The following is a 21,345-nucleotide window of genomic DNA, read 5'->3' as shown; positions in this document are numbered from 1 at the left end:
TATTAAATAAACAACTCTTCTCCTCACCTGGTCCATTGACACCCCGATCACCCTCCTGAGGTAGGAAGGTGTTTTTACACCTCGCTGAAGCGATTCCTGTTTCTATTATCAACACCAGCTGTGTGGGTGACGGAGCGTGTGGGGAACCCCATAGAATTCTCATATAAAGTTAACTGAGAGATAGTATTTTATACTTTTTCAGTGAAAAATAAGTTTAAGGCTCCAGAGTTGTGTTGAAAAATTATGCTAATTGAATAGTAGGTAATTTGACATTGCTCCAAGTGCATAATGTAATTTGCACATTTCACTTAGTGCTTTGACAGAGCATTAATTATTATGAATGTCCGGAGCAAAAGGCAACGCAAACTGAACGCTTTTCAGAATGTGTGTGTATGAGTCCTTTCGCTTACATTCGTTTCTGGTGTCAAAGATATTTACTTGGTTTTGTTGGCGTGTGTTGATCACCTAATCTTTAATACCCATGTGTCAGGGTATATGAATATACTGTAATATTGTCAAAAAGGTGACTTTTGAGAAGCATGGGTTTTTCAAATACCACAAATTGATTTTTTTTTTCTGCTTAAACACTTATGTATTTTTTTTGTGCCACAAATATAGAGAATGTCCCCATAGTCAGACACACATATACGTACAGTTATATCCGGGACACATTGTCCTTCATAGTCCAGAGCTATTTTAACCACTTCTCAACCACCCACTGCCTTTCTCCTCATTCACTGCAGCTTATTGCTCTCAACAACATAGAAATTGCCGCCAACATTAATGGACTTGGCCTGTCGAGGACAGCTAAAGACCAATTGCTTGAACACTTCGCACTGTGTTAAAATTACTGAAGTGCCTGAGCATACAGTGTTTGATGGATGCTAAGCAACCTGGTGATGTCACTATGAAGAGTGCTCAATCACTTCAGATTCACACATCCTGTCAAAAATTCAGAACAGCTCTTTCGATAGGGAGCTACAGAATTACACCCAGGGCTCCTGATTTCACTCTGCGGTGTAATAAAGTTCAGTTCGTTGGCTATTTGGCAAGACACACAGTAGGCCCATTTTGCTTTGCAAAGTTGAGAAATGGCAAGAGTGCTGATACCTTGGGGGTAAAGGTATGAAACTGCACTTTGTGCATTGGTTATAATCTACTGCACCGCCACTTTTACTTTAGGACTTTTTGAGGGTTGAGTTTCAAACCGCCAATGATGTGTGGTGGTTTTAAAGCAGTTGCCTTTAATTCATTGGGCAGTTCATAAAAACGCTGTTTGATACATTTACCTCCTTGTGTTGTTGATTTGCTAGCAGTGGGTGAATTGAGTGGTTCCAGGTGTTCTGTCATAGTGCGGCACTTTCCCAATTGCGAGGCAGATTAAGTGTGGACTCCTATCTTCAAAATAGCACTGGGTAACTGCAGGTGGTCACATTTTTGCAAATGGTACATGATAATGTCCTTTATATTTACATTGTGCTTCCAGCAAGACCAGTGAGGCTAGGGGTGATATGGAACATCAGTTTGACTGAGGCTAGGGCGGTAATCATGATATCTGGGATAGCACATTTACACTGTTATTACTCCTTTCTAAGCCAGATTCTAAAGTTGTTTTGGTGTATTGAATGATCTACATCACTACTTTGATCGGAATCTCTGATGTCATTTTTCTCAGTGTAATAACTTGATTGTAAAACTGTAGTATAAATATCTATATATATCTATCTATCTCTCTATATATATATTTCCAATTAAATACAGTTGGAGTTGTTCAGCCCAACTCTTCATGTTACAAACATAAATTTCATCTGTCATCTTGCTTTACATATCGCTGAACCTGCAATTTCTCTGTTAAATTATACATTCCAGTCTTGATCTGTTATAAATATTCTGCAATGAAAACATACCCTTGATTTATGTGTACCTATGCTTTGCTTGAAAATATGATTTGTGTCTTGTAAATATACTAAAGAATTTGCAGTTCTACATTTAGTTACAGGTTGAAAAGCTATGTTTGTGTCCTGTTTTAATTAAAGTGCTTTACCATATCTCATGGATCCTTTAAATACAATTCTAGATATATAACCGCTGTAAGGGAGTGTGTGTGTGTTTGCAAAATGGTCACAATGTGTATTACTGCTTCTGTTTTAAAACAAAAATGCTTGCCGGTGGCAGAAATCGTAACAGGGATAATTAGGAGCTTGCAGGTTCTGTGCACATAAACAGCTCTTCCCCCATCTCCATTATATCCCATACTACAATAGCAACAGAGCTTTCTGACAGTTCATCCCTTTGTTGGAAAATGACCGATAAAGCAGGCAGATAACCCGTCAGCATGATCCTTTCTACATTTACCGTTGATCGCATTATGACGTGCTCTAAAAATGTGGAATGGCATTAACTCCATCTAGTCTTTGAAAGACACATCTTTGCTGCATATTAAAGCAATGAACTGACAAAACTACATATTTTGCTACCTATTTCTGAGTTCTGATGTTATTGCTTCAGTGTTCATTAGGAAAACTTGTGTATTTTATTTATGTCCTGTATTCTGTACTGTACAGCGCTGCAGAGCACTTTGGCACCTTACAAATCTACGATAATAATAATAATGTGTCCTCTACTGTAAATTATCGATTGCAGATATTAGAAGTCACCGCAGATTTCTGTCTCCTTTATTAAATCACTTGGCCTATCATGTGTTTATATGGTCACAGAACTCATTATCCATTATCCAACTATCCATACTATCATCATGTATCTACTCCACAGCCTGGGTAGCTGCAAGGGTGCATTTCTGGAGATGTGGCTGCTATTCCAAAAAGTGGCAAACTTACATGTGAACATCTTTATTGTAAAAAGGTTGTGCTTGCAGACCCTGATGCACTTCTCCAGCTGCAGGGGGCTGTAAATGCAGCTTACGTTTCATACAAAATTCCATATTGTTTTGCTGTGCATACGCAGTAAAGAAGGCAAATTTTAGCAGCTCAGAGAGGCCATTCTGAGCAGAAGGCAGTTGTTGCAATTTATTTCTGAGGATGCTGGGTATTCAGATTCCAGACTGGAATAGGCTAGAGAATTTCATTCTGTATAATGGGGTTTGCAATGGAAATACTACACTTGGAGATCTTCACAGATAATTTACCCAAGACTTTGAAGAGCTTGACAGATGGGTACTGGTATAGCTACATAAGCTGCCTATTCTCTTAGAAACAATGCTATTTTCTAGATTGGTCAGGTCACTGAGCTGAAAATAAAGGACATCAGAAGTATTGAGGCATGTCATAGGATTATATCTCTTTTTATTAGCAAAGAATTTAAATCTAAAGTACTATATACATTCCATTGTTATAGGAGTGCTGGTTATGCACTTTCTCACATTTAGCAATACCCTGGACAGCTCACTTCTGTACTCTTGCATTTATATGCTCAAGCAATGATTAAATGAAAGCATAGCATATTCAGCACAAATGTTACATGCTGTTGTTGCTAGTATTGTTTTTAGAATTGATTATTTCTAGATTAATAAGATTGTGCATCCAAGAAAGGATATGGAGCTGTTGAATATTTGAATGTATAGCAGCCTTGTGGTAATGAATTATACCCCGAACAAAAAATATTTTTGAGGGCCTCTGGATAATGTTGCGATTGCTTATAATGTTGGAGCGGGTTACAAAACCATTGCCAACGTCCTTGGCCTCCATCAGTCCACAGTCAGATAATGTCTAGCAAATTCAACTCCATTGTTATCCCTTCAATGATCCCTACAAGGACTTACAGGCCTTTCTTGCTTTGTCTAATGTTAGGGTTCATGAGACCACCACAAAAAACCTGAACAAAAGGTCTTTGTTTTGAAAGATACTAAGGAGGAAACAACTGTGTTAGGGGGATGTGGACAGATGAGACCAAAGTGGAAATTTTATTTTTTGAGAAAATAGTATGTTACAATCCTGTGAAAGAACATCACCCCAACAATGAAGCATGTCTGTGGGGTTATTGTGCTTTCCAGGTTGCATCTGAAAATTCTACAGATTGTGTACATTCACATTTTGTGCACAGGCATGTCGATGGTCCTTTTTGATCCTTGACCTCCCTCCTCTCCTTTCTCCCTCTTTTCTTCTATCCCCTCTTTAGCAGAGATCCCTGCTTTAGTCTAGGATAGAGCATACATATTGTAATTGAATAACAGGATGAATCAGTCTGCATACTTGTTTATTGTCTTTTTTTTTTATCCCCACAGCAAAGGGTTTGATTTAGAGCTGGCTAAAGTTCAGCTGTGAACCGCAAATATCCTCTTTGTTTTATGCTGTATGAACAGTAAAATGTGGCCAAATTTTAAGCTTGACATAACTTGCAGTTCCCAACATCTGGAGAGGTGGATCAGTGGTTTACAAGTGCAAGTTAAGTGCAGTAGGCTAGCCTGTGTCAGATTGTCAGGATTCCCAATGTAAAGACCACTGACAGAGTGTAAGTGGAACAAAGTGGTTTATTATAACACAGGTTTAGGATGCAATAATTGGTAAGACAACGAGTATAGTAGGGTATGGAAGGTATAGCATGGATAACTCAGAAAGCCACAGATGCAGAGTATGGTCACTAATAATATAGTTCAAAGAGTCAGTGCTGAGAAGCCAGATAGCATGGTCTAGTTCAGAGGCTGGAGAAGCAGGATAAGGACAACAGAGCTGAAAATGCAACAGACTGTAGGTGCTGGATTGCTAGTGGTGCAATGGGATGCAGACACCAGAGACGGATAGCTAAATTTGCCACATACTAGGTGCTGGATTGCTAGTGGTGCAATTGAATGCAGGCAGTGGAAAGCTGGATGGTCAAACAAGTCTGCCATAGTGTCACTCACCGGACTGTGAGTGCTACTTCTAAGGTAGCTAGGAACCGTGTCCGTCCATTATAATGAGGTACTGCGCATGTGCAGTCCCTTTTAACCTTCATTTCTGTTCCTTTAACTTAATTGGCTGATCAGGCAACACTCCCTATATTAAGCACCTGTGGTCAATACCACGTGGCCTGATCTTGGAGTCTCATGGAGTCTCATTCCTCATGAGTCTCTGAAGGTGTTCCAGTGCCTGCTCGTGTGTTCAGCTGATGCTGATTCCTGTTTGCCGTTGTGGTTTCCAGACCACTTTTATTCCTCGTGTTCCTAGTGTCTTCAGCAGCTGATTCCTATCCGCTGCCTCCGGGTATCTACAGTTACAGATTACTGCAAACTCTCCTGTGTTTCATCGTGACTCCAGCAGCTGATTCCTATCCGCTGCCTCCGTGTATCTACGGTTACAGATTACTGCAAACTCTCCTGTGTTTCATCGTGACTCCAGCAGCTGATTCCTATCCGCTGCCTCCGTGTATCTACAGTTACAGATTACTTCAAACTCTCCTGTGTTTCATCGTGACTCCAGCAGCTGATTCCTATCCGCTGCCTCCGTGTACCTACAGTTACAGATTACTGCAAACTCTCCTGTGTTTCATCGTGACTCCAGCAGCTGATTCCTATCCGCTGCCTCCGTGTATCTACAGTTACAGATTACTGCAAACTCTCCTGTGTTTCATCGTGACTCCAGCAGCTGATTCCTATCCGCTGCCTCCGTGTATCTACAGTTACAGATTACTTCAAACTCTCCTGTGTTTCATCGTGACTCCAGCAGCTGATCCCTATCCGCTGCCTCCGTGTATCTACAGTTACAGATTACTTCAAACTCTCCTGTGTTTCATCGTGACTCCAGCAGCTGATTCCTATCCGCTGCCTCCGTGTATCTACAGTTACAGATTACTGCAAACTCTCCTGTGTTTCATCGTGACTCCAGCAGCTGATTCCTATCCGCTGCCTCCGTGTATCTACAGTTACAGATTACTGCAAACTCTCCTGTGTGTCATCGTGACTCCAGCAGCTGATTCCTATCCGCTGTCTCCGTGTATCTACAGTTACAGATTACTTCAAACTCTCCTGTGTTACTTCGCTACTGTTCCAGCTGATTCCTGTTAGCTACTTCAGCGTGTTTACAGAGTCCTGCTCGTCTCAGCGCTCCAGTCTGCATTCTACCTGCCGTCAGCTGACCCGCTGCCTACTGCTTCTACAGTGTGTCCATTTGTGTCAACTTGCCTGTTAGCATCGAGTCTACGCTCCTCGGCTTCCAGCTCTGCTTCATCGCTTCAACTCTCCCGTGGTCTCCTGCTGTTCAATTCGATATACTACTGCTTCCTGAGTATTTGTCGTCCTTGCTGGCCTACCTACAGTGCGCTGCACCTACCTGCCGCTTCCATTCTGCAAGGACTTCTCATCTCGTCTGTTCCCTGCCGCTCAGGTATCCCTGCAGCTATCTCTAACAGCCTGCTCATCTGAACCACGGTATGCATACTTCTCATTGACTGTGCTGGTGTATTGCATATCCATCTGGACTGAGTTGTTCTCCTCCGGAGTTTCCATCCTCTGAGACTATTGCTATTATTGACTGTGTTTCCTTTTGCTGGACTATTCTAGTGACTTTGTTTATCTGTGCAGTGCTGTTCATTCATTATTATTATGGTGTGCAGTTTAACGTGGGATCAAGTTCAGTGTACCCGTGTAGACTCTGCATTGCATTTATCTCCTCGTGTCCTTCCTCACATATATATTCAGTGGTACAACTTGCTAGAGGCAAACCACTGATTCCTGTTTCCCTGTGTCACCAGTTGCATATATCCTCTCACATAAGCAGTGGTACAACTTGCTATACGCAGACTGCTGACTTCCACCTCCTTATTACTCCTGGACATTCTTCTCACTATAGCAGTGGTACAACTTGCCGTGCGCAGACCACTGACTACCCTCACGTGTCCTTGTCCATCCAGATCCTCGTGTTCAGTTACCTATTGTTTACCAGTGCTGCTAGTCATAGACTTTCTGAGTATTCTCTAACCATCTGCTGTTTCCAGTTCCATTATCACCCTGCCATCAGAGTATCATATACCAACTCAACTGCTCTGATAAGACCATCAGCGGGTGATACTGGGTAAAGACTCCTAGTGCCCGTGACACATAGTTATTGATAGACGGGAGCTGCAGGAGGCAAGCAGCATCCTCATGGAAGGCAGATTGTGACAGTAATAGTGTATAGTTATAAAGAGTATAAAGTACTGTTTTGTAACCTTAAGTCCCAGCAATCCCTGGCAGCCATTGACTGCATGGGCATTCTGGCACTTGTAGTACTACAAACAGCTGTATGCCAATAACATAAGTTCCACAACAGTTCATAACAGCAAAAATTATACAGACACTGATTATTTAAGCATTTAAATTAAAATACTGGTGGTTTTACTTCCACAAGCCCCAACATACTCTGGCAGCCACTGTCAATAATGGGCACCCTGACACCTGTAGTTTTACCCAAGCAATAAATATATACCTGCTTACGGGAATTTTATTCCCTATCTCCTTTTTTTTTTTTTTTGTTTACCAGTAAAGATACACCAGTCATCAAGTTGATGATGATGCCTGCCGTATCATTTCTGGGGTCACATCAAGATATTCTGTATCTTATCATACGTTCTACTCAAAATACACACATAAAGCTGGGTACACAGTAAAGAAAATTACTGCAATGCGATTTCTGTAACAATTTTACCAACATAAACACAAAATATTCTGCGCTTAAACCTAAATAATGAGATGATTGGATAATTTAAAGAAAGGGTAATATTTATCAATAGAAAAATGCAACAATGTATCAAGCATTAGCAACATGAGCACATGTATATTAAAAACAATGACTTGATATGGCATGTAAACAATAACATACAATACAAGGCAATAAATCCGTGGTACAGTAATTGGTGCACAATGCACTTATTCCAGCATAGGTAATTTGTTCAAAGTGGAGATTCAACCAGTTATAGTCATGGAGGATGGTAAAGTCCAGCGTAACGTGGCTAAGTGCCCAGGATGTAAAATTGGAATATGATACTTGCGCTTGGTAGCGGTCCAAAGTGAAGTGTCTGTTCCAGGGATCGTCCTGTTCATCCAATATGTGATGATGATGGTAAGCGGGCGATCCAGACAGTATTAATACAGTGTCCAATGTCCAATGTGGGAATCTGCAGAGTGGTGGTGATCTGATTCACCGAGTGTTGCGGCAGCATGCGTCCCAGCTTGGAACGCACGCCTAACCGTAAGTCCAGAAACCGGATGTGGAGAACCCAGAAGTGGCTGATGATTGGCCGACGCGTTTCGTCACCTAGGTGACTTTCTCAAGGCAGTAGTTAGTGTGTACAGCGGGACGGACCCTTTATACTCAGTTCAATGATGATTGGCAGTTTGTCCCGGATGTTGAATTTGGCCAGTTTATTGCAGATACTGAATAACTGCAGATAATAGCTTGAAGTGTCGTACATATTACCATGCGGAAAACATATAGTCAACATATGAATATGGATAGAAATTTGAATGTGGATAAACATTCCTGCGGTGACAACAATTATGGAAAAGGGGGGTATGGATATATGAAAAAATGAATAAATGAATAAACAGTGTATTTGTAAGTAGCGGGATTGGTATTAGGACTATACCAAAGGTGAGGGATAGTAGATTGGATACAGAGGTACATATGTCAGGGTGTGGTTGATGCTGTTGAATGGTAGTGAGATCATCAGCAGTGTAAATATATATACATAAATCACATATATATCAGACAGTATACATAGATAGGGACAGAATTGGCATATTGGATGATGCCACCCTATTGAGCTGAAGTTTATAACGGGTATAAATGGATAAATAGTTGTATATATATCCCTAATTCTAGTGGCAGCGTAATGGTCTGTGAATAAAATATTGAGGATATTAACTGTATCGACGAGACTTGAATATTGGCCTTCAGTTCTGCTGGGTATGGTACTCTCAGGGGGATATATTTACTGGGTCTGGTCGTTAGTAGGTGTCAGTACTCCATCACTGGGTAGGGAGGTTAACTCTCCAGATTGCGCACTATGCTGGACCTGATATTCCCCAATGTTCGCACATTGGGTACTGATCAGGCCCACCCAGTATCGCTTCCGAGTTCGGAATGGGATCGGGCATGGACTGGGTGGTATGCCAGCACGGTGCGAATCTGACCTTGCCGTACGTGATATGAGTTTACAGACAACTGCATACATCGAACTCTATATTGAGACCTTTAGGGGTCTGTGTATCCAGCTCAAAGATCCATCTATGTTCTTCTTTGTTAATAATTTTGGTGAGGTTTCCACCTCGCCAGTTCCTCTTAATTCTAGAAATCGCCTTAAATGTGAGGAAAGATGGATCACTGTTATGTTTCAGATGGAAGTGGTGTGATACGCTATGGGTGTGTAGGCTCCGTTTGATGTTCCATACATGTTCTGCCAATCTAGTTTTTAGTGGTCCAATTGTCCGCCCTACATACTGTAGTGGGCACGGACATTGAAGAAGATACACTACCTCTTTAGTATCGCAGGTGATAAAATCCTTGATTTTGTAGGTTTGTTTAATAGTGATGGATTGAAAGGTATTGGTTGGCTTTGTGCTTTTCATGCCACGTGTCCTGCATGCTATGCACTTGCCGCAGCTGTAGAAACCTATTTGTTGTTGGTGTGGGGTCAAGGTGGTTTGTACGGTTGTCCTAGGGAGGAAGTGATTCTGAACCAGCTTCTTTTTGAGGTCGGGAGCTTTCCGAAATATGATACTTGGTTTCGGGGGGAGAATGTGACGTAGTTCGGGATCCTGTTTAAGTATGTTCCAGTGTGAATTGATAATTTTCTGAATTTTAAATGCTTTATTATTTGTTTTCTTGTTGTGTTGAATTAATATGGGAGTTTTTGGGTTGTAACAAAGACTTCCTATCCCTAACTTCAGCTTTAGTGTATGCGGATTCGATTGTATCTAAGGGATAATTCTTGTCCAAGAATTGTTGTTTTAACTGTTGTCCTTGTTCCGCAAAGTGACAGAGTTGTGAACCGTTCCTGCGAATTCTTGTAAATTGACCATATGGTATGTTGTTTAACCATTGTGGATGATGTTTACTTGTGGCAAGGATGTAGCTATTTACATCGACTGGTTACTGATATGTTTTGGTTTCTAAATGGTTGTCCTGGATGAAAATTAGTAGATCTAGAAATTCTACTTCTTTGCGACTGTACTTGGTGGTGAATTTGAGATTGTATGGATTAGTGTTGAGTTCTTGCAGGAAATTATTGAGAGATGTCTCCAAATGGCGATTATGTCATCAATGTATCTTTGCCACAGGACCAGGCCTGCCCCATGTTGGTGGTTAGACCATATGTATTGGTCCTCCCACCTGCTCATGAACAAGTTAGCGTAACTTGGGGCAAACCTGTTCCCCATGGCTGTGCCTCTGGTCTGTAGGTAAAAGGTATTCTGAAACCAGAAGTAGTTATGGTTGAGTATGAAATGAATGCTGTCTAAAATAAATTGGGCCTGTAATGGTTGTATAGTTGGATCACTTGAGAGGAAATGTTCAATGCTTTGAAGACCCTGATGATGAGCAGTGACCTTATAGAGAGAGGTGACGTCGCTGGTGACAAGCCAGAGATCGTCACTCCACTCCACATTGGTCAAAATATTGAGGATGTGAGTCGTATCTCTAATATAGGATTTCTGGACTTTGACATATGGTTGTAGGAAATGATCAATGTATTGTGATAGATTGGATGTGATGGAATTTATACCAGAGATGATTGGTCTGCCTGGAGGTTGAGTGGCACTTTTATGTATCTTTGGCAGATAGTAAAAACTGGGATGGTGGGATGTGTAATGGATATGAAATCAAATTCTTTTTTGGTGAGGATCCCCTGTTCTAAACCAGTTTTAAACAGTTTGGTTAGTGATTGTTGGAATGTAGTGGTTGGATCTGTATTTAATTTGGTGTATGTAGTGGAGTCATTCAGAATATTAGTGGCTACTGTGATGTTGTCTTGTTTGTTCAGCAGAACAATCCCGCCGCCCTTGTCTGCGGGCTTGATGACTATGTTGGTGTTTTGTTGTAGTTCCTTCAGAGCAATGGTTTCAGCTAGGGTGAGATTAATGCAATTAGGTCTATCGTTGATGGTCATTTTTTGGATATCTTCCATGACCATATGTTCAAAGGTTTGGATGAGGGGACCTTTGAGGAATGTGGGATTGAACTGTGATTTTGGTTTAAATGTACTGTGTTTATATGTAGACGTGGTCGCCTCATTCCTGGTTTGTGGTGGGTGTTTGAGGAAGTATTTTTTTAGGGTAAGTTTCCTAGTGAATTTATGTCAATCGAGATACATTTCAAATTTATTTGGTTTGTTGGAGGGGGCAAATTTTAATCCCTTGTGTAACAGGGATGCATGTGGCGTTCGTAGTGGAAAATTACTGAGATTGAAAATGCCTTGTTGTAACTCCTCCTTTGAGGGTTTCTTTACGTATACTGTCTGATATATATGTGATTTATGTATATGTATTTACACTGCTGATGATCTCACTACCATTCAACAGCATCAACCTCACCCTGACATATGTACCTCTGTATCCAATCTACTATCCCTCACCTATGGTATAGTCCTAATACCAATCCCGCTACTTACAGATACACTGTTTATTCATTTATTCATTTTTTCATATTTCCATACCCCCCTTTTCCATAATTGTCACCGCAGGAATGTTTATCCACATTCAAATTTCTATCCATATTCATATGTTGACTATATGTTTGCCGCATGGTAATATGTACGACACTTCAAGCTATTATCTGCAGTTATTCAGTATCTGCAATAAACTGGCCAAATTCAACATCCGGGACAAACTGCCAATCATCATTGAACTGATACACACCTGTACACACTACCTACTGCCTTGAGAAAGTCACCTAGGTGACGAAACGCGTCAGCAAATCATCAGCCACTTCCGGCGTCTCCACATCCGGTTTCTGGACTTCCGGTTAGGCGTGCGTTCCAAGATGGGACGCATGCAGCCGCAACACTCGGTGAATCAGATCACCACCACTCTGCAGATTCCCACATTGGACATTGGACACTGTATTAATACTGTCTGGATCGCCCGCTTACCATCATCATCACACATTAGCCACGTTACGCTGGACTTTACCATCCTCCAGGACTATAACTAGTTGAATCTCCACTTTGAACAAAATACCTATGCTGGAATAAGTGCATTGTGCACCAATTACTGTAGCACGGATTTATTGCCTTGTATTGTATGTTATTGTTTACATGCCATATCAAGCTCATTGTTTTTAATATTCATGTTGCTAATGCTTGATACATTGTTGCATTTTTCTATTGATAAATATTACCCTTTCTTTAACTTACCCAATCATCTCATTATTTAGGTTTAAGCGCAGAATATTTTGTGTTTATGTATGATATCAGGTTGGATTTCCCTGCTATTCCGCTGCTAACCTATCTTACCCCGTAGTGCGCTTCCTTCTCTGCAATTTATCTAAACAATTTTACCAACAACTGAAAGTCTTGATGAATATGCAGATTTAGGCGTAGACACTTACACGATTTATCTTCAGATCTGTGCTCTTCATCTGTCATAACCAACGGCTGAAAAGATTATGACTGTACACTCTATAGAGATCTGCCTCTGCTGCGGGTCGTAAGTGCGTACACACTGTAGCATTTGCCCGACATCGTTCTTTTGTTGATGGTGATTTTTAGGATGTTTATAAAACCAAATCAAAAGATATAATATGCTCAGGTACGGTCATTTATTGTGTGATCGACATGATAATTGGATGAGAAACCTGTAGATTGTACCCAGACGAAAGCTGCCATTCTGCATCCTGAATGTAGGTGTAAACCTAATCTAAAAGTGACCCTAATGTATATTTTCTTAAGAAATAATTCCAGTCCGAAACTGAAAGTTATACCCCATCTTTTTTCAGATAGTGTGTTCACTGTAAGCAGAAATCAAGCACAGGCACACGCAAGACGTCGAGAGACCTGCCGAACAGTGGACCCCAGGTTGGCAAACTTCTAAAATGTGGTTTTTCTTAAGATATGCCACCCAGATCAGAATTTTCACATTATGGTGGAATTATCCTTTTGCTCCCAGGACCTCACACATAATTTTGATTTTGATGCATTCAGGGATCAAAAACAAGAACGCAATCTATAAATTAAATGGAATTAATTTAGGAGAATCTATAATGGAAAAGGATTTGGGAGTGCTCGTAGACAGTAGACTTAGCAATAGTGCTCAATGTCAAGCAGCAGCTGCAAGGGAAAACAAAGTATTGGCATGCATAAAAAGGGGCATAGATGCAAGGGAAGACAGTGTAATTTTGCCACTGTATAAAACATTGGTAAGACCTCATCTTGAATATGCAGTACAGTTCTGGGCACCACTCTATAAAAAAGATAATTTGGAACTAGAAAGGGTTCAGAGAAGGGCGACAAAATTGATAAAGGGTATGGAGTCATTAAGTTATGAGGAAAGGTTAGCCAGTTTAGGCATGTTTACTTTAGAAAAGAGGCCTCTAAGGGGAGATATGATTACTATGTACAAATACATTAGGGGTCAATACAGAGAGCTTTCATGGGAACTTTTTACCCCAAGGACCATACGCAGGACACGTGGTCATCCCCTAAGGTTAGAGGAGAGGAAATTTCACAACCAGTAAAGGAAGGGGTTCTTTACAGTCAAGATATGGAATTCATTGCCAGGGAAGGTTGTGATGGCAGATTCAATAGATATGTTTAAGAAAGGGTTAGCGGAAAGGTGTATCCAGGGATACGACCGTTAATTTAAAATGAAGGATAGTAGTGGATATAGGGTAAAAATAGGACTGCAGTATTGAGTCTGGGGGGATTTTCACAATTGAAACAGATTGGCGGTTGCTTACTCTGGATTAATTTCAAATATAAGTGCAGGATCGCAGGAGATCCAAAATAGGTTGAACTTGATGGACTGGTGTCTTTTTTCAACCTCATCAACTATGTTACTATGTTACTATGTTACTGTGCCTCCTGCAGGGAACCCCAAGATGCATCTCGAGATATAAGTAAATAACAAAAATCATAAATTGCAAAGTAATCCTGCACCTGCCCAGATATAGCTCTGCTTAGTAAAACAATAAACTACACCAGTCAAGGGAAGGATAGAAGAAGATTTCACAGATTTTTAATATCCCTGGAGTTCTATCAAGCCCATCATGGTGCACCAACATTGATTTTGTCCAAACATTTAATATTTGTTGATTAGTCCCAGAATAGAGTGGTGGTAAATAAATTATTTAAAAGTAAGAAATAAAAAATATGCTGTACTGATACTGTAAAAAATATACTTACCGCCACTCTTGAGACTGTCAGTCATTGAGAGCTGTCAGGCGCCGCTCGGCAGCCGCCCGCCCGTCTGCATAGCACGTCTGGTTGCCTAGCAACCAGACGCATCACTTCCCCTTCAGCCCGGCCAGCCAGCTACAGACTTGAAAGCGTTCCCGTTGCTAGGCAACGGGACGCTGCATGAAGATAGCGCTACGGCGCTAAAGGATGACTAGCGCTACGGCGCTGGAGTATGATAGCACTACTAGTGCTGAGGGCATTGGCTAGCAGCACTATTTAAGCCTCTCTGACCCCACTTCCTGTGCCAGAGTTTCAGGTCCTTTCCTGTCCTCCAGCGTTCCAGTGTTCCTGTGATTATCTGTTTCCTGACCTTTTCCTTCCTTCAGTTTATTGCCGTTTGCCTGTGACCATTGTGACCCGGATTGCCTTACTACCCTTTTGGATCTCCCTTTTGTACCTCGCTGTCAGAACGTTATCGACCCGGCTTGACTCACTACCCCTTCGGATTCTCCTTGTGTACCTGCATTGCCCACACCGTTGCCGACCCGGCCTGTCTGACATTCCTCTCGTACTTCGCTATCTGACTCGTGGAAGGACCGCGACCTGCGTGTTTCCTGCAGCTAAGCCCATACCTCCTTGCGGGGGTTCCTGGTGAACACCAGGGGCACGTTAGACTCCGCACCTTCCTCCGAGTAGTGCCAACGATAGCAGGTACGCTATACTAGTCGTGACAGTAAACTCTGGCGATGTCTACCGAAGGAACTGGTGAACCCTCAGCCCGGGACCTTCTCATCCATTTGGCTCAGCGAGTAGAACAGCAAGAAGCAGCCCAAGCACATCTCCTACAATGTGTCCAAGGTATCGCTACACGCTTCGATGCTTTACAAGGCTCTCTGCCTGCTACTCCAGCCATTACCACCTCCTCAGTGGCGTCCTCTAGTGTGGTTACTGTATCCACTGCAACTTCTGGCATGCGTATCCCCACGCCTGAAAAATACGATGGGGATCCCAAGAAGTGCAGGGGTTTCTTGAACCAGTGCTCTATCCAGTTCGAGTGCAATGCAGGAGCATTTCCTTCAGAGCGTACGAAGGTGGCGTTCATGATCTCCCTCCTGAGTGGTCAAGCACTAGCCTGGGCTTCACCTTTGTGGGAGAATGGAGACCCTCTTCTTAATAACACCGGCTCCTTTATTGAAGCTTTCAGTAGAGTCTTCAATGACCCTGGGAGAGTAGCCTCTGCTGCAACCAGCTTTCTGAACCTGCGTCAAGGCAACTTATCTGTCAGGCAATATGCCATCCAGTTCCGGACCTTAGCGTCAGAGCTGAAATGGAACAACGAGGCGCTGGTCGCAACTTTTTGGCAAGGTCTAATCGACCGTATTAAGGACGAACTAATTTCTCGGGATCTTCCCTCTGATCTTGATACCCTAATTGCGCTATGTATTAAAGTTGACCTACGTTATCAAGAACGCACCCAGGAACGTCCTGTCTCTAAGCGGGTGGTTTCTCGTCTGGCTCCTCAATTTCAAAACCCAGTTTTGCCTATGGATGAACCCATGCAAGTAGGACGTTCCCGTTTATCCCCAGAAGAAAGAGAGAGGCGCTTCAGGCAGCGTCTCTGCCTTTACTGTGGCGATTCCGGACATGTTCTCAAGGTCTGTCCTAAGAGACCGGGAAACCCGTCCTCCTAAACGGTAGCAGGGAGGCCGGTTTAGGAGTATCCACAGTTGCTCCCTACTCAAAAAACACCCCTGAGTTTCTTATGGCAGTCACCCTGAGCACCCCTAGAGGTCCCTTCTCCACCACGGCATTTGTGGATTCCGGCTCCACCGGGAACTTCATTTCGGCCACTCTCGTTGCTGGGCTTCAAATTCCAACTCTCCCCTTGCCTCAATCATTATCATTAACGGCAGTGGATGGGAACCGTGTCAGCAGTGGCTCCATCTCCTTCATCACCTCACCTATTCGGTTAATGGTAGGAGCCCTCCATAGCGAGATGATTCAGTTATTGGTGTTGCCAAAATCCATCAATCCCATTATCTTGGGGCTTCCATGGCTACGAAGACATTCTCCACAGATGGATTGGGATCGAGCTCAGGTTACCCGTTGGGGTACAGGATGTCATCATAGATGTCTACCTAGTGTTCTGCCTCCCGGTTCCCAAGTTGTTGCTCAGTCCACGGTTACGGAACCAAGCCTTCCAGCTGCATACGCCGACTTTCAAGATGTATTCAGTAAAACTGAGGCCGAGTTATTACCTCCCCATCGGCCCTGGGATTGCTCCATCACCTTACTTCCCGATCAACCTATACCCAAGGGGCGAACTTATCCCCTTTCTCGCCCAGAGACCTTGGCAATGTCTCAATATATCAAGGAGAATCTGGAACGTGGTTTTATTCGCAAGTCTACCTCTCCTGCTGGGGCTGGATTCTTCTTTGTCAAGAAAAAAGATGGGTCTCTGCGCCCATGCATTGACTATAGACCCCTGAATCGTATTACCATCAAGAATCGGTACCCGTTACCTCTTATCTCCGATCTAGTTGACAGGATCAGCGGGGCTCAAGTGTTTACTAAATTAGACCTACGAGGGGCCTACAACCTCATTCGTATAAAGAAGGGTGACGAGTGGAAGACCGCCTTCAATACGAGGGATGGTCATTTCGAATACCTGGTAATGCCCTTCGGTCTTTGCAATGCCCCTGCCATCTTCCAGAGTTTCGTTAATGACATCTTTCAAGACCTGTTGTATACCTCCGTAGTCGTTTATCTAGACGACATTCTAGTGTTTTCTAAAGACTTGAGTTCTCATCAAGAACAAGTGAGGGAGGTCTTGCGAAGACTGCGCAAATATCATCTCTATTGCAAATTGGAAAAATGTGTTTTTGAAGTTCTCCAAGTGTCCTTCCTTGGGTTTATTGTGTCTGGCTCTGGGTTACAGATGGATCCCACCAAGGTGTCGTCCATCTTGAATTGGCCTCAACCGCAGGGTCTTAAAAGTATCCAAAGATTCATTGGATTCGCCAATTATTATCGACAGTTCATCCAAGACTTCTCTTCCATTATTGCTCCAATTACAGCATTAACTAGGAGATCTGCCAATCCTAAGATATGGTCTCCAGAAGCTGTTTCTGCCTTTACTACTCTGAAAAAATCCTTTTCCTCGGCCTCTGTTCTCTTTCAGCCGGATCAACAGCGACCTTTCTTTGTGTAAGTAGACGCCTCTTCAATAGGCATTGGAGCCGTGTTATTCCAAAAGACACCTTCAGGTACCCATTCTCCATGCGGGTTCTTCTCCAGACGATTTCTTCCCAACGAGATTAATTATGGAATCGGAGACAAGGAGCTTCTCGCTATTAAAGCAGCTTTGGAGGAATGGCGACACTTATTAGAGGGAGCCTTATTTCCAGTTACCATCTTTACAGATCACCGAAATTTGACATTCATTCGTGAAGCTCGCTGTTTGAATCCTCGGCAGGCCCGCTGGGCATCATTCTTTGCCCGCTTCAATATGATTCTTACCTTCTGTCCAGGTGCTAAAAATGGGCGGGCAGACGCTCTATCTCGTTCGTTTGATGATACAGACCGCCTGAATCCATCGATTCCTCATTGCATTATTGACCCTTCTAACATCGTTGCTATTACCAATACGGTGAAGGATGCTCCGCCCACAGTACGATCATTTGTGGAACCACAATTACGTCTCAAGGTATTGCGTTGGGCCCATTTGTCCTGTATCGCGGGTCACGCTGGCATAAAGAAGACCACATTCCTTCTCTGTCGTCGTTTCTGGTGGCCTACCATACGTGCTGATATACGGGACTTTTTTGCAGCATGTACCATTTGTGCCCAACACAAAACTTCCAGGAAGGTTCCTGCTGGTTTGCTCCAACCCCTGCCTATGCCTGATGCTCCCTGGGAGAGTATAGCCATGGATTTTATTACTGACCTTCCTTGCAGTTCTGGATTTAAAACCATCTGGGTTGTCATTGACCGATTTTCTAAAATGGTGCACTTCATTCCTCTTTCAGGTCTACCTTCGGCCAGTCACTTAGCCGACACATTTATCAAGGAGATCTTCAGACTTCATGGTTGCCCTAAGGAAATTATCTCTGACAGGGGAGTGCAATTCATCTCCCGATTCTGGAGGGCCTTCTGTAAAAAACTGGGTACGGAGTTAAAATTCTCATCGGGATATCACCCCCAGACCAATGGTCAGACCGAGCGGATCAAACAGGATTTAGAGACTTTTCTTCGTTGCTTTACCGCTGATAATCAAAGCAGATGGTCACAATTCCTTCCCTGGGCAGAATTCTCACACAATCACCATGTCCATGAATCTACCGGGTTTTCTCCATTCTTTATTGTGAATGGGATGCATCCTATTATCCCAGATCCGTTTCCAAATTCTTCCTCCTCAGTTCTGGCGGTGGACTCACTCTATCGAGAATTCTCTCTCATTTGAGCCACAACCAAAGCAGCTCTGCAAAAAGCATCACAGCACCATAAGACCTTTGCAGATCGCCACCGAAGAGCTACTCCTCTATTGAAGGTAGGGGATCAAGTATGGCTTTCCACTAAAGATTTAAAACTCAAAGTACCATCTATGAAAATGGCTCCACGTTTTATTGGTCCTTACATCATCTCACAAGTTATTAATCCTGTGTGTGTAAAGCTAAAGCTACCTGCTTCTTTACGATGCCATAATACTTTTCATGTTTCCCTACTCTGGCCATTGGTGCTTAACAGGTTCTTTGTACCTCCATCTCGACCTCCTCCAGTTCAAACCTCCTCTGGAACAGAGTTTGAGATAAGCCGGATTCTGGATGTCCGTATTCGCTATGGGCGACAACAGTTCCTTGTGCACTGGAAGGGATTTGGTCCGGAAGAAAGATCTTGGGTCGATAAACCGGACCTTCATGCTCCTCAGTTACTCAAGAGATTCCTTCAAACAAGGGGAGAAGGAGGAGGGCATACTGTCAGGCGCAGCTCGGCGGCCGCCCGCCCGCCTGCATAGCACGTCTGGTTGCCTAGCAACCAGACGCATCACTTCCCCTTCCGCCCGGCCGGCCAGCTGCAGACTTGAAAGCGTTCCCGTTGCTAGGCAACGGGACGCTGCATGAAGATAGCGCTACGGCGCTAAAGGATGACTAGCGCTACGGCGCTGGAGTATGACAGCACTACTAGTGCTGAGGGCATTGGCTAGCAGCACTATTTAAGCCTCTCTGACCCCACTTCCTGTGCCAGAGTTTCAGGTCCTTTCCTGTCCTCCAGCGTTCCAGTGTTCCTGTGATTATCTGTTTCCTGACCTTTTCCTTCCTCCAGTTTATTGCCGTTTGCCTGTGACCATTGTGACCCGGATTGCCTTACTACCCTTTTGGATCTCACTTTTGTACCTCGCTGTCAGAACGTTATCGACCCGGCTTGACTCACTACCCCTTCGGATTCTCCTTGTGTACCTGCATTGCCCGCACCGTTGCCGACCCGGCCTGTCTGACATTCCTCTCGTACTTCGCTATCTGACTCGTGGAAGGACCGCGACCTGCGTGTTTCCTGCAGCTAAGCCCATACCTCCTTGCGGGGGTCCCTGGTGAACACCAGGGGCACGTTAGACTCCGCACCTTCCTCCGAGTAGTGCCAACGATAGCAGGTACGCTATAGTAGTCGTGACAAGAGCAAGCCAAGACATTAGGTTGCAATGGGGATTGTTCATTAAGAAACTACAAATCTGCCCCACAGCATCCAATTGGTTAATCCAGACATTAATGCTGCCTCTCCTGGTGTATGCAAGGAGCGAGGTACTCATCGAAACCTTGTGTTATATATGGGTTTTCAGCAGTTTCTTGTGCAAGGAGTCCCATCTATGAAAAGAAAAACAAAATAAAAGAATAAATACCATGTAGACATTTAAATCATGCCTCTGCTGCTATTTATCTTTTGTGTTGTATTTGTATATTAATAGTCCTATTTGAATAAAAATGTTTAGTACAGTTATACAATAAGGTTCAATTTATAACAGACATGCACAGATTTTTACCAGCACAGGTCAGAAAACTGTTTAGCTGAGGAGTTTGTAGGCCGTTAAGTAGAGATCCATTGGTCTCATTATCAAGGTCTATATTTCACCCTAAACTTATATTGATTTGCAATTACTACAGTCTAGAATCCTGGGTATGCTAATCAGAGATTGAAGGACATCAAATTAAAACCTATTATTTTCTATTATTCACATGGCAAGGTAATTGCTACCTGTGGCTCTGTGTTAAGTAAGATTGCATGAGTCATGACTACATTACTAGAAAATCTCCAAGGTACTTTATTTACAAACTGAAAAATTGATTTCTTCAGTACTTTTTATTACCAGTTCCAGCAGAACGTATCATTTGGTTTTTAATAAAAGTATGTTTTAACATAGGCTGTAGGTTTGTGTTTTCAGATGTATATACTCTGCATTGGGCACTATTATTATTATTAATAATAATAATAATAATAATAATAATAATAATAATAATAATATCTATTATTTATAAGGCGCCACAAAAGATCTGTAAAGCTGTACATGACATTTACAGTAATATACAAAAAACAGCAACGATCCATAATACATTACATAATACATGAAAAACAAAATAATGCAGAGACCAGACATACTATTTAAGCAAATTGCAAACAGATAACTTGTTAATGCATATCAAAGTATTTACAGATCTAATTTACTTTAGAAGTAAGGTCCAATGTATTAGTTTAGTTTACTTTTCATGATTTAGCTTTTTCCCCTTGTGAAATGCATTTAAAATAAAGAAATACATTTTGTGAATGTGGGATGGTGTGTGAAGTGAGTAGAGGATTTAGATGGATGGGGGGATTCAGGAGCGACAGAGGGTTTTATAGGTGAGGAGTTTAGATTCTATAGGTAATGGGCAGCCAATGTAGGAATTGGCAAAGTGGAGTTGCAGGAGAAAAAAATCATTGTTGCTGCAGTATTGAAGTGGCAAAAAAAGTGTTAGTGGGAGGCCAGACAGAAAGAGGGGAAAGAGGGTACAGTAG

The 21,345-nt window shown here is 42.6% G+C and overlaps 1 protein-coding gene across 9 annotated transcripts in view; it reads left to right on the top strand.

Moving 5' to 3' along the window:
- The window catches only part of ARVCF (ARVCF delta catenin family member), an 803,654-nt gene that overhangs the window by 154,696 nt on the left and 627,613 nt on the right, over nt 1-21,345 (top strand). For 2 of the 9 annotated variants that reach the window (XM_075216579.1, XM_075216587.1), the window contains exon 3: nt 12,903-12,981. The exons of the other annotated variants lie outside the window; for them this stretch is intronic. The gene's annotated coding sequence lies outside the window, so the exon portion shown is untranslated. The remainder of the gene's footprint in view (nt 1-12,902; nt 12,982-21,345) is intronic. 9 annotated transcript variants of the gene reach the window in all.

Source organism: Mixophyes fleayi, chromosome 1, assembly GCF_038048845.1.
Source record: "Mixophyes fleayi isolate aMixFle1 chromosome 1, aMixFle1.hap1, whole genome shotgun sequence".
NCBI classification, from domain to species: domain Eukaryota; kingdom Metazoa; phylum Chordata; class Amphibia; order Anura; family Limnodynastidae; genus Mixophyes; species Mixophyes fleayi.
Note: the sequence above shows the minus strand (reverse complement) of the source record. Positions and strands in the feature narration are given on the sequence as shown.